Below are 15,275 nucleotides of genomic sequence, written 5' to 3' on the forward strand. Positions count from 1 at the left end.
CTACGTCTGCTTTATGTTGTGGTTATAAATTCTGAACAATGTTTTATGTTATTATGTTGTAATCTCCGTTGCATGTGTCAGTACTTTAAAACAATGTTGTGGTACTTCTGTTTTAAAACTTAAATCTACGGATGATCTTGCATGGTTCTTATTTCATATAGCTTTGATATGATTAAGCTATGGTATTAAGAAGTCACACCAAAATTAACCACGCTTCCGCAAAGCCAGGGTGTGACAGCTTGGTATCAGAGCTCTGATCATAGCGAACTAGGATTCCTTCTCGAGTCTAGACTATGATCACTATGGCTCTCACGAAAAACCTTTTTACACTGCATACCACTTAAATCCAGATCCAAAACGTTTTTATAAACAAATGTTGAGCACATTTTATTTAATTTTTATAGGCTCAGTCTGGGAGGCTGAGGCTCGGTCTGGGAGGCCGAGGCTCGGTCTGGGAGACCGAGGTAATTGTTTAGTGGGACTAGGGAATCAGTCCGAGAGGCTGGGAAAATTGGCTAGTGGGACTAGGAAGAGCAGTCTGAGAGGCTGGGAGAATTGGCTAGTGGGACTAGAAAGAGCAGTCTGAGAGGCTGGGAGAATTGGCTAGTGGGACTAGGAAGAGCAGTCTGAGAGGCTGGGAGAATTGGCTAGTGGGACTAGGAAGAGCAGTCTGGGAGGCTGGGAGGCTAGTGGGACTAGGAAAACTATTTGATTACTTAATTGGTGATTAATATGTTATCTGATTATATGATTGATTATCGGTGCACATGTGTTTGTGTTACAAGATGACATAGCCCTATCAAAGCACGAGGTGTATACCTCGGATACTACCAGCACGGACAATGATGACTTCCAGCCATTTGCGCTGCCCGATGACGTCTTGGATGAGCCCGCTGATAGCCCTATCGCTGGGGATTCGCCGTTCGCGATGATCCCTGCCCCTGTACCCCTTGCCGCTTACCCTATTATTGATATGACCCTGGACGTAGGCGCTGACGACGACGTCAACTTGTTTGATGAGGACCCACTCAAGGATAACATGGAGGGCGAGGCCCTTATTGCTGCCAGTGATCTCCTACTTCTCGCTGATGCTCCCGCGGAGGAGGCACCCATCCATTCACCTGTCCCAGATTCCTTTGAGTTTGTAGCATCTGCACCTTCACATGTGCAGGGAGTGCAGCATCATTAGCACGACACGGACCCTGATAAGGCATCATCCACTGCACCTGCCCCCGCCCCTAGCTTTGAGTTTGATCATAACATTGAGTTTATCCAACTAGATCAGCCCGTGGTGGATCCCGTAGCCCCTGTTGACCCATGTGGCTCCTGTTTTAGCCCTTGTTTCAGTTCCTATGGATGCACTTTTGTTCCCACACTCACCACTGATGCTCACCACACCGTCACATGACCCGGAGCCTGCACCCAAGCCAGCTACTACACCATTTGGGTCAGCTTGATGTTGCGCCTGCTGAACCTACACCTTTACGTGGTCACGATCCTGTTTCTTTTTAAACTGCCTGACATTGCACCCCTTATATCTACCTGCATCAGACAGCCCCCTCATTTGTGAAGAGGTTCGTTTTCCCTTGTGAAGATCGACGCCCGTTGCGCCATCATGACTAACACTTTCTGTCAGGATATACCCGCGCCTAGTAGGGATGCTCCAGGCCGCACCGCTTGCTACATTCACCTCTACAATGCTCGATGGGCCGATTTGATGGTCCCTATAAACGCACTATGCTAACTATAAACCCTTACCATTTCTCGCATTGTGAAAAACGCACACAGGATAAGTTGCTCCTGTAACATCAACTGCAGTTGAGGATATGAGTCGCGGAATGTGGAAGCTTGAGCTGACACCACAAAGGGCAACGTTAAATGCAAAACATTACATAACCAAAACATGAGTTAAGGGTCTACATCACAAGACAGCATATTGTCTGAAAACTTTAAGTAAAACACCACATTCCTCCATCAGCATGCCTTGATCTGCCACGTACATCAGGATCCCTTTTATGCCCTTGACCTCTGATATTCCACCGTCCCCAGGATTTTTGATGATCATTCCTTTTACCATTAAGCGGCAAATCAGTTGACTACTTCGAGGAATATACGAGCTCGCAGAGGAATTAAAAAATGTCGACAGTTTAATTTTTCTTTCCTCCCCTGCCTTAGTCACCAGAAATGTTGGTGTCTGGAATAACACAGATTGTGTTACGATTGGGTAGAGACCCCAAGATTGTGGAGATTTGTGAAGACCACGCCTGACTACGTAATTTAGATATGCTGATATACTTGTTGGGCAAGGGTAGGGAGACCCAGTGACCCTGATAATGTGATACATTTTGTAAGACAATGAAGTTGTAGCCGGAAAACGATGGGAACCAATTGTCATTAAGCATTCACCAAAATATTGTGGTCAATAACCAACGAAAGCACAGTCGTCATGTCATTGCTAAATGCGATCAGTAACGCATATATGCGTACTAAAATTTTAATACTACATGTTTACTTGCTATACTCTCATTAATCGAAACCCTCAAATTACGTACGAATGTTATGATTTTGATGCAATGTGCTTGCCCGTTTAATGAAAACCTAATCATAAGACGTGATACCAATATAACAGGAATGTGCTATGACTGAGAAACACGTGTTTGTTTGATATACTGTCGGTAAACATGATTCCAATTACTTGCTTGATGAATTGCGTGATGTGTAATATGATGACTTAAATATGTGTGATACATGTGTTCCAAATGACTATTTACGTTCCCTGAATAGAAGAGACCTAACTAACATGAACTTCTTCCTAGAAGATGTCACATCAAGAGATCACCCGACTGACTAAGGCAGAATGGTTAGCGCACGCCTCTAGAGTCAGAGCTCGGTACGAGGTTCTTCGCTACAAACAAGGCGAAGGTGCCTCAGGGAGAAACCTACCTAACGGTAATGTTTAAGTCACCTAAGACACATTACAATACGTTGGAAAGTCCCCAAAGTGCCCTGCTAATACCTATTGTGATGATGAATTCTTGGATACAGGTTGTACCTACCAGCATTTCCTAGAATGCAACCCTCTGAATTTTGGTGGCACGGGAGGTGCCATAGCTTTTGTAAAATGGGTTGAGAATGTGGATGTCATTGTGCGAACGTGTGGTTGCACGCAAGAGCAGCAAGTCCCGTACGTATCCGGATTGCTACAAGATAGAGCCCTGTTATGGTGGGACCGTAAGGTTCGAGAATTGGGCGAGGCTGTAGCATATGCGATGTCATGGAGCGAGCTGAAAGAAATAATGCGGAAGGAGTATTGTTCTCAGAAGGATATCCAAGGGTTGGAACTAGAGTTCTGGGAGCTACAGAAGGAAGGTCCAGATGTGTAACGCCTCGCTTTTAAAAACTTACGCTAATTAGAAAAGATTTCTTACGATCCTATTTTTGGAAACTTACATTCATATTGTATTCGTATTTCGCCTCTGTTTTTGTAATTCGTAACAACGATAGTAATAGAATTTATTTATTTCATGCGAATTATAATTCATTTATTATTATTATTTTTATTATTTTATTTTTTTTAAATACTTAAACATTTAAATCCTTATTTACATCTGATGCATACTCGTACCCTGTAAATATATGCGTAACTTACAATGGATACGTGATTCTAAATATTCTATACGTGCATACACTTGATTATACGTTCACAGTACACAACCTATACTTTATTTTATACAAACTTATCTAATTTCGTGTTGTGTATAAATACAAGGAATTATTGTGATTAACAAAGTATTTGATTAATAATAATAATAATAATAATAATAATAATAATAATAATAATAATAATAATAATATACTATACAATCATATTGTGTCAACACTTAAGAGAATTAAAGATGGCCGTTTGTAATCACAGCCCATTTTCGGGCAGCCCACTTTGGGTTCAACTTAGACTACACTAATATTAATATTACATCTAATCATATTATTTATCTAACGTTAATGCTGCATAGGATATGTTATAATATGACAAGTCAAACTTAATATGCCAATTGAAGGGACTATTTTGCGCGCCGATTGAGTATCGTAACATGGCTGGGAAACCTTTACTTCAAGAATTTTAAGCCTCATTCTCTCAACTAACTTTATTAAATACACCTTTAACTCTAACCCTAATCCCCATTGTAAATACATCCTTCCCCACAACACATTTCCATATAACCCACATACCCGCCGTCAAGATCAGACGTCACCGGAGTTTCCTCGGAGACGACCGGAGTTCGAAGATCTCGTCGGAAACAAGCCGAAGACCACCAACTGTTGCTTCGTGCACCCGTACCGTCGGAGACGTAGAAGCTTCGCTGAGTTACGAGACGTTGCCGGAAAGCTCACCGGATTCATGACGGAACTCGCTTCCTCTTCGTTTCGCGCCGTCCATTTAAACGAAGAAGAACACGCCGGAGACGACCGGGGTCACGACGAAGCCACTGTTGTTTCGGTATATTTTTACTTCCTTGAGAATCCATTTTATTTTCTTGTTATTTTCTTGTTTGATGAAGGCATTCTGCAACTTGGTTGAAACAATGAACAAATCGAGAACCATAGTTGTCTGGGTTTTGTTTTAATGGCAAAGATAACCTACTCTCACAATTTAAAAAAATAGGGACATTCTTATCTCACCACAAAGTTAAACAACAGACTACTAGTGGGTTGGTGCAGTTTTGGCCAACTTTTGGATGATTATTTTATTCATTATTTAAAAATACATAAATCTTTCTTTTCCTTTAACAGTTTATATTTTTTTTATTTATTTCTTTTTCCTTGTTTTAAAACCATTAAACCCCTTTAATAACAATAAATACTCTAATTGTATTATTTAAGGTTTTTTTGTACTCTAATACAACCTTAGAGTTCTGTTGGTACTATTTCTTTTATTTACTGATTTGCCTTTATTTTATTTTATTTTATTATTTTTTTTATTTTTTATTTTTTTAACAATGAAACTCTTAATCTAATAATAACAAACAAATTACCTTAAACCCTTTTATATCATTAATATTAATGTAATAACGTGATAAAATAAAATATCTAAGTAAATAAATTGTAAACTTAGATATTAGAATAGTTATTGACTAGTTCGTTATGTGTTATTTTAAATATCTAGGATAACCATTACATTCGTTCTCTTGGATTCTCTCAATCTTTACTCGTGCGATAATTCAAGGAATTCTTACACGCAACCAATGTGAGTATACTCGACCCCTTTTTCCCCTTTACACTTTGGGATGCAACATGTATACCTATTCAAAACAACTTTTATGCTTAAACAAAACATACTCTATCTATGAACGTGACATGAAACTATTATGAATATTTGCTATGCTTGTATGCTCTATGAACGATTTGGAACGTTATATGCTCATTAACTTTGCTAGCCCACCTTAACAATTATAGCGCTATAGGATTAACGCCCCGCCCGCTATTCTAATTGGGTATTGTTAAGTTAAACATTACCACCCCGCTGAACGATTGGGATTAGGCTATTTTTATGCGTTGTATTCATGGGTTTGATCATATAGTACGCCAAAATTGCATTGCTAGTAAATTTATTCACTATGTAACATGTTGGATATGAGTTGTTATTCTATTATGCTATGTAAACAAACTTGTATACTCGCCTTTGCTTTTGCATTGAACTCTATTTTAATACATGTTGCAGGTTAATTATTGAGATGATATTCAAGACGAAACAAGATTTAGGGTGGACTAGATACACACCTAGATTAATCTATCTTTTATTGTTATGTTATGTTATGAAACAATGTTGTTATTTCTTTTTGAATCTTGTATGACATTTAGTATTGCAATGAAATTTGAATTTAATTAAATATCGTCACATAGTGTTATGACGTCTCTTGCAATCTATACACACTTCGTCTCATCCCGATGTTTCCGTCATCGGTTGGGGTGTGACAGATTGGTATCAGAGCCATAACTATAGGGAATTAGGAAAAGTAGGAATGCTTTAACCTAGTCTATAGTTTTAGAGCTTTATTCGTATGTTTTACTTGAAACTACTTGCATGCCACTTTATGTGTTTCTTATTTATTCTCTTTGAGCCTTTTAAACATACATGTCGTTTTATCCTTGTGTACCATACTTGACATGCTATTCCTATGTGTTAATACTAGTTTTATTATGTGTTAATATTTGTTTTAATATTTCATTCTTTATGTGCCATTCTCGTCAAGTTTATACTTGTTTATTTAATGTTCAACATACGCTCTTCCTCATACATTTTACTCGACTGTTCTAATCCGCAAAACGTTCATATTATACAAAACGAGACAACTTCACCAAAATAGGCGTGAAACCCACAATTTGGTGAACGACTCTCAATCTACCTATTCTTTTTTTTTTCACGAGAGTCGTCATCAAGTTAGGAGTGAAGTCCTCACCTTGATGAAGAATTTCGAATTCAAATTCTAGTGGACCCTCGTCAATGTGTCGAAATCACATTTTGACCCGACGAGTACCAACCACACCTAGGGCATGAAATCGTCAAGTTAGGGGTGAAACCCGCATCTTGTCGACTAGTCCCACTCCTTGTTTTTTTTTTAAATCTCGCCAAGTCTCGAATTTTCGATTGAGTTGGAACATGTAGTAACCGGAAGGGTAAATACCGTTAACCGACTTGTCGGCGAGAGTATACCACCTATTAGGCCAAAGCATGCTTCCCAATTTCAAGAGACCTTTCGACCACTTTGGTTAGTCAACATTCCATTTTGGAACCATCCAAATTTTAATCGAACTTACACCTTATTATTTTTGATCTTTTATGATGAAATTCTCTCTTGTCAATTTTGAACCATTTGTGAGATTTCACTTTTGCGCATACATCATACTATTACCTTTCATACGATTATGCATTATTAGCATGCATAATTTCTCGTAATTTTATTTACATTTTTCTTTTTCTTTTTGTAACAACAAGTGGAGACATATCATCGAGATAGGAGTGATTTCCTTACCTTGACGATTAACTCCGCTTCTTTTTCTCATCTTACAACGACCTCGCCAATGGGTTAGGGGTGATTCCCTTACCTAGGTGATCGTTACCGATACTTTCTTTTGAAAGACTATATTATGTAAACACCATCATGCTTATATCCAAATCGGTTATCATTAGCCAAACCTCTAAATAATTCAACATGCATTGTTTATATGAACGAATTTCTTATCCTACAATCTAATTTCATATAGCTCACACACAAAATTCTTAACCTTTACCATAAACGCTGATTCCTCGATTTTCAAAATTTACGAAATGCTACTTATCAACCTAGTTGGTTTAATAAATCCATTGCCCACGAAATTTTGTATTCAACGTAACTATTGAAAAAGGCTCATCTTATGTCCTTAAACTAGAGATTTTCTATTTTCAATTGGGAATCAAACCAACTTTTTCACGCACACCTATAAAATACTACCTATGTTATTCAATCATTTACTAAAATTCCTTTCAAAATCAGTAAAATGTTTTATTAAAGACGCTTTTTCAACAATCACTAAGATCGTATACCAAAATCCTTTTCTTACGAATCAACGTTGTCACAAAGGTCTCTAAACTTCGAATTTCTTCTTTAATGCAAGATCATTTAAAACGATGCAAACTTATTTACTTCTAGAACCTTTTCAACCATTATTCAATACGTCAATTTAATTTAAAATGGGTGGGCAAGGAAACTTCATAAGAACCAACCATCTTCAACGAATGTAAATCCTTTTTAAAACAAGAGTAGCATTTCCTTTCTTTCACAAAGTATAACACACATAACCAATAGATATTTATACTCTCTTTACATTTATGAACTAGATTCTATATTTCATGTCAACTCAATCTATTTTGATTTTAATTAAACTTCACGCTTTGCTCAAACAACTATACATGCATATCATCTTACGTGTTTTAGTTTATATCTCACGACAAATTCGCATATACCCCTCATTTTGTTTTTATACTCAAAACTTCACGACCTTTTACATGCTTACATTCGTATATTACGATTAATACCACATACAAAATTATTACTTATTACACTCATATCCAGATTCACACATTTTATAATATTCTCATGTTCACAAATTATAGGTTTACAATGTACTTATACGATTATACACATTTATACAAATACGTTTACGCTAATATTCGTGTTCATGTCTATACTTTCACATCCTATTTATACTCATACTTATTCAACTATGCTTAAACTTATATTCACACCCGTGCATTTTATTCATGCAAATACAATTATGTTTACACTTATATTCATGGTTATACTCGCGTTTATACGACTTATGTTATACACATACTCATATATATGCCCTCATTTATACGATTTATGTTTATGCTCACATTCATTCGTATATGCTCAAATTGTACTCCCGTTTATATTCATTTTTTATACACGTTATGCTTATACTGGTAATCATACTCTTATTCATGCATTTGTGTTATGCTTGCATGCGTATTCACGTTTAAACTTATACTAAGCTTATGCTTTTATTCATACTCAAAATTTATACATTTGCACCTTTACGCGAGTGAAACCCGAGGGATTCGCTTACGTAGGTTTTATACTATTTGAAACGCAAACATGCTTATATGCTACATTTCTGTACACACACAACCCTATTTTCTTTTCAAATTTATGTATACCTTGATTCATACGCAACTAGTACAAACTATGCGGATCATACGACGATTAGTATAATCGCGGGTGCACACGGGATTATAGTAATGGTCGTATGAGAACCATAGAGTGTACTACTGAGTATGGTAAGACACGAAACATAACATGACACCGAACACGAGACGGACGTAATGTGGTCAAAACATGGTGGATACGCCGCTGGTACATCCTATATATAAGTGTTTTCGTCATGTTACCAAACTTTCGTAAAACGTGCCATGAGAAATTCAGTGTTTTGCAGACCTTTCGGACCTAATACGAACTTTAAACAACTCACAAACGCATTATATCCGATTGTCCATGACAAGACCTCATTCTTAACGCACTGCTTTCGTTTATCCAATACTTAAGCCATTCTTATATTGTCCATGACAAGACCTCATTCTTAACGCACTGCTTTCGTTTATCCAATACTTAAGCCATTCTTATACTTGTATTCGTCTACTAGATCAATCGCTCACTTTTATACCTTCCATTATTCTCCATTATTCTTCGTCTTTTATACGAGCCCCGTTCACAATTAAGTCTGTCTAAACGTTTACATCTTAATCTACATCCTTACTTTTAAAACGACCCTTTTATTCCTTATTCGTGTGCAAACTCCGCAGTTGGTCGTCATCTCTAAAACCATTTATTGTAAAACGTCAAACTTCTAGTCCCTCTCAATGAAACAATTTCCTACAAAGATGCGATTCGGTACTATTCTTAAACTTCCCATACCAACTACCACGCTTTTCATCAAAATACAAACCGTTTTATACAAAATTTTCCTTCTTAAATACGACACATTTTAATACACCTCAAATTTGAGTTATTCAAAGCTGTTTAAACCATTTTGCCTATGCACGCACGTACACGTTTTCACTTATGTTTAATGCCTCAAAACTATTTTACCAAACTAACTCTTTTACAACCCTATCATGTCATTCCTCAGAATTTCATACTTTTCAAAACGTCTCAAACTCCAAGGTCCCAATTTTAAACAAACCTCTTCTGTTTGCCAAAATCCTTTCAAGTCTTCCTATTCAATAAATTTCGGGACGAAATTTCCTAAAGGAGGGGAGACTGTAACGCCTCGCTTTTCAAAACTTACGCTAATTAGAAAAGATTTCTTACGGTCCTATTTTTGGAAACTTACATTCATATTGTATTCGTATTTCGCCTCCGTTTTTGTAATTCGTAACAACGATAGTAATAGAATTTATTTATTTCATGCGAATTATAATTCATTTATTATTATTATTTTTATTATTTTATTTTTTTTAAATACTTAAACATTTAAATACTTATTTACATCTGATGCATACTCGTACCCTGTAAATATATGCGTAACTTACAATGGATACGTGATTCTAAATATTCTATACGTGCATACACTTGATTATACGTTCACAGTACACAACCTATACTTTATTTTATACAAACTTATCTAATTTCGTGTTGTGTATAAATACAAGGAATTATTGTGATTAACAAAGTATTTGATTAATAATAATAATAATAATAATAATAATAATAATAATAATATACTATACAATCATATTGTGTCAACACTTAAGAGAATTAAAGATGGCCGTTTGTAATCACAACCCATTTTCGGGCAGCCCACTTTGGGTTCAACTTAGACTACACTAATATTAATATTACACCTAATCATATTATTTATCTAACGTTAATGCTGCATAGGATATGTTATAATATGACAAGTCAAACTTAATATGCCAATTGAAGGGACTATTTTGCGCGCCGATTGAGTATCGTAACATGGCTGGGAAACCTTTACTTCAAGAATTTTAAGCCTCATTCTCTCAACTAACTTTATTAAATACACCTTTAACTCTAACCCTAATCCCCATTGTAAATACATCCTTCCCCACAACACATTTCCATATAACCCACATACCCGCCGTCAAGATCAGACGTCACCGGAGTTTCCTCGGAGACGACCGGAGTTCGAAGATCTCGTCGGAAACAAGCCGAAGACCACCAACTGTTGCTTCGTGCACCCGTACCGTCGGAGACGTAGAAGCTTCGCTGAGTTACGAGACGCTGCCGGAAAGCTCACCGGATTCATGACGGAACTCGCTTCCTCTTCGTTTCGCGCCGTCCATTTAAACGAAGAAGAACACGCCGGAGACGACCGGGGTCACGACGAAGCCACTGTTGTTTCGGTATATTTTTACTTCCTTGAGAATCCATTTTATTTTCTTGTTATTTTCTTGTTTGATGAAGGCATTCTGCAACTTGGTTGAAACAATGAACAAATCGAGAACCATAGTTGTCTGGGTTTTGTTTTAATGGCAAAGATAACCTACTCTCACAATTTAAAAAAATAGGGACATTCTTATCTCACCACAAAGTTAAACAACAGACTACTAGTGGGTTGGTGCAGTTTTGGCCAACTTTTGGATGATTATTTTATTCATTATTTAAAAATACATAAATCTTTCTTTTCCTTTAACAGTTTATATTTTTTTTATTTATTTCTTTTTCCTTGTTTTAAAACCATTAAACCCATTTAATAACAATAAATACTCTAATTGTATTATTTAAGGTTTTTTTGTACTCTAATACAACCTTAGAGTTCTGTTGGTACTATTTCTTTTATTTACTGATTTGCCTTTATTTTATTTTATTTTATTATTTTTTTTATTTTTTATTTTTTAACAATGAAACTCTTAATCTAATAATAACAAACAAATTACCTTAAACCCTTTTATATCATTAATATTAATGTAATAACGTGATAAAATAAAATATCTAAGTAAATACATTGTAAACTTAGATATTAGAATAGTTATTGACTAGTTCGTTATGTGTTATTTTAAATATCTAGGATAACCATTACATTCGTTCTCTTGGATTCTCTCAATCTTTACTCGTGCGATAATTCAAGGAATTCTTACACGCAACCAATGTGAGTATACTCGACCCCTTTTTCCCCTTTACACTTTGGGATGCAACATGTATACCTATTCAAAACAACTTTTATGCTTAAACAAAACATACTCTATCTATGAACGTGACATGAAACTATTATGAATATTTGCTATGCTTGTATGCTCTATGAACGATTTGGAACGTTATATGCTCATTAACTTTGCTAGCCCACCTTAACAATTATAGCGCTATAGGATTAACGCCCCGCCCGCTATTCTAATTGGGTATTGTTAAGTTAAACATTACCACCCCGCTGAACGATTGGGATTAGGCTATTTTTATGCGTTGTATTCATGGGTTTGATCATATAGTACGCCAAAATTGCATTGCTAGTAAATTTATTCACTATGTAACATGTTGGATATGAGTTGTTATTCTATTATGCTATGTAAACAAACTTGTATACTCGCCTTTGCTTTTGCATTGAACTCTATTTTAATACATGTTGCAGGTTAATTATTGAGATGATATTCAAGACGAAACAAGATTTAGGGTGGACTAGATACACACCTAGATTAATCTATCTTTTATTGTTATGTTATGTTATGAAACAATGTTGTTATTTCTTTTTGAATCTTGTATGATATTTAGTATTGCAATGAAATTTGAATTTAATTAAATATCGTCACATAGTGTTATGACGTCTCTTGCAATCTATACACACTTCGTCTCATCCCGATGTTTCCGCCATCGGTTGGGGTGTGACAAGATGTGGTGAAGCTTGTGCGAAGGCTATACGATTTGTCGCGAGTCGTTCCGTACCTAGTGGAACCCGAGTTGAAGAGAATGGAGCAATCCATTTGGGAACTGACACCTCAAGTTTGTTCCCAAAAACTTAAACCATAAAGCTAAGGCACGACCGTCCGTCTAATAGAGTTAGTACATGTAGGTCGTTGCACAACTGCTTGATCAGGAGATATACTTGGTAGAGACGCATCATTGTGAGTTCATGTCCCCCTTTTCTCTTAACTGTTTTCAGTTTTCTAAACTGCGGGGGTGAAATACATGTTACTATAATTACGAATATTTCTTACATGGTATGGTTAGCGTAAGGAGGGTTATTATTTAGATCATGTGAGTGGGTAGGCGGAAACTTGAGGCCATTAATCCTCAGGGTAGGACCGAGGGGCAGGAGCGGTAGATCTATCTGGGTGTAGCGAGCCCAGCCTCAGGCCCAGCATAACGGACCTCGGGGTGACTTTGTACCCAACGCATAAATCTGCTAGGTTTGAGTCTTCCTACTTGCACTTCACACATATCAATGGCCTTGCAAACCATTGGTGATCTCTTTTTCCTTATTTGCTACATACCAGGATTTTATACTTACAAAGGTTTTACTTACTCAGTACACATGAACTTGCTCAACAGTTTTTGTTGATTTTTCCAACTTACATGTATTTCAGGTAATTAAGGATCTGGCATGGTATGATACGTTTTTCACGCTGCTTAAGAGAAATAAGGTCATCCAAGTTTAGGGGTCGTGGCTCTTGCCTGGACGAGCCACAGTTCTTAAACTACGTCTGCTTTATGTTGTGGTTATAAATTCTGAACAATGTTTTATGTTATTAGGTTGTAATCTCCGTTGCATGTGTCAGTACTTTAAAACAATGTTGTGGTACTTCTATTTTAAAACTTAAATCTACGGATGATCTTGCATGGTTTTTATTTCATATAGCTTTGATATGATTAAGCTATGGTATTAAGAAGTCACACCAAAATTAACCACGCTTCCGCAAAGCCAGGGTGTGACAAACATACCCCTAAATGAATAAACAAACTTCTTGTTTGACACGAATCATTTTGTCCCCAAATATTTTAGAAAGTTTTGGCAACTCTTGTAATCAAGTCATTAGAAATGCCACACAAATTGAAGCTATAATTACAATAAAACATCATAGAAATGATTCACTTGTAGATAAATATGAATACATCAATCATAAAGCTTGTGATATTAGCAAAGAATAAAGTACTTGCAACAACTAATCTATATACAATCTATGAAGAACATGGCAACATTCATACTCATCTCATCATGCATATACTAAAAAAAGAAAAATTAAGGTAAATAACATGGAGGCATTCCATGGACTATCCAATAATAAACATGGTGCACCATGGAGGCATTCCATGAACTATCCAATAATAAAGTAGTTTACTTAAAAATAGGTTTTTCTATTTCAAAAGTATGGCTTCCTTTTGAAAATGAATAACCATGTTTAAAATTTAGTTCAGCTCTTAGTTAATGCTTTTATTTTCAAGTTTTCTCTTTGTAGGAATAAGATACACTCAACAAAGGATTGGAGCTTGCCAAAGGACATAAAACCAGAACCCCATGCACGTAAACAGAAGCCCCCCGACTCGAAATCTTCATTACAGTAAGTTCAGCACCGGGCCGTGTAAGGTAAGCACGCTCGCGTGCCTCTATTCTGTTGAAACAAAATTGTTTTTGTACCTATCACACGGGGTCGTGTCTCCTAGGCACGCCCCCGTGCCCACTTTTTGGAAAATTTTCAATACTAGTACTTTTTACACGAGGTCGTGTCTGCTTGACACTTTTTACACGGGGCCTTGCCTCTCTAACACAACCCCGTGTCCAGTATCTAATTTTTGAAAATTTTGTTGTTTTTGACCAACATTTACACATTTAATTAAATTTAACCCATTTTTGACACATTGAGGACAATGTGAAATTTAAGTGTGTGTGTGTGTGTGAGGGGGGGGGGGGACTTGAATTGATTGTCCTAAAACAAGCCTTACACAAAACTCCACTTGGAACCGCTAAAACACCCTAAATCTTTTTCAAAATATTTTTTTTTATTTTATTTTGTCTTGGTTTTAGTTTAAGTTAGAAAACAAAGTTCTATTTTTTTTTTGTTTTTACAAGTTTACAACCGATAAGCCGTGATAAAAATAACCATATAAGAAAAAATTATAAAAAGGCATGACAAACTTTTTAAAATTTGTTTGCATCTACATTTTCACACTTTTACTCCTTTTCCTACAAATTGTGAGTTTTAAGCTTTTACCGAGCATTCAATTTCATATCTTTACTAAATGCTTACTTTTCGTTTCTTGTGTGATAGTCGGTACGGTTCTTACAAATCTAGAACTTGACAAGACAATGCATTCCCGATCCTTACCAACTGATCTAAGTAAGTAAATGATTGAGACATTAGGACTATACTTTCTTTCGTTTCAACCTTGTTTTTTTTATCTCCCCACCAAAACAAAAATCCCTTAGAAAACCCCTTTGAGCCTAAAACCTTTCGTTTTAAAACCCGCAAAATAAAAATTTTGCAACAATCACTCATCAACCCAAACTCCTTTTTATTTTTAGACCCTTTATTTTAGTAAAAGTCAGGTTTTTTTGAAATGTATAAAATGTATGACTTAGCTATCTTGTGAATACTTTTTATTCAAAAAAATATCGTAGTTGCTTGAAATAAAAAAAACAAATTTATTGCTTATAAAGTCTTTAGTTTATATCTAAGGATTATGTTAAAAATGAGGAGGTTTGATTACTTGTCAAGCATATGGTAGGAGTAAATTCTATACCGGAACTGAGCGTTTCGCTTATACATT

The 15,275-nt window shown here is 36.1% G+C and overlaps 2 long non-coding RNA genes across 3 annotated transcripts; both read left to right on the forward strand.

Moving 5' to 3' along the window:
• The first annotated feature begins 4,061 nt into the window (after positions 1-4,061).
• On the forward strand, positions 4,062-5,887 carry LOC110866222. Its single transcript, XR_002551238.2, has 3 exons — positions 4,062-4,498; positions 5,165-5,245; positions 5,720-5,887. It is a non-coding gene; the product is annotated as an uncharacterized LOC110866222 (long non-coding RNA).
• Positions 5,888-10,414: 4,527 nt separating this feature from the next.
• Positions 10,415-13,238, forward strand: LOC110866221. 2 transcript variants are annotated; one of them, XR_002551237.2, is made up of 3 exons: positions 10,415-10,924; positions 11,590-11,670; positions 12,145-12,313. It is a non-coding gene; the product is annotated as an uncharacterized LOC110866221 (long non-coding RNA). The 2 variants fall into 2 exon arrangements; XR_002551236.2 differs by lacking the exon at positions 12,145-12,313 and adding an exon at positions 13,097-13,238 and having other exon boundaries at positions 10,417-10,924.
• The last annotated feature ends 2,037 nt before the right edge of the window (positions 13,239-15,275 follow it).

Source organism: Helianthus annuus, chromosome 7, assembly GCF_002127325.2.
Source record: "Helianthus annuus cultivar XRQ/B chromosome 7, HanXRQr2.0-SUNRISE, whole genome shotgun sequence".
Taxonomy (NCBI): Eukaryota; Viridiplantae; Streptophyta; class Magnoliopsida; order Asterales; family Asteraceae; genus Helianthus; species Helianthus annuus.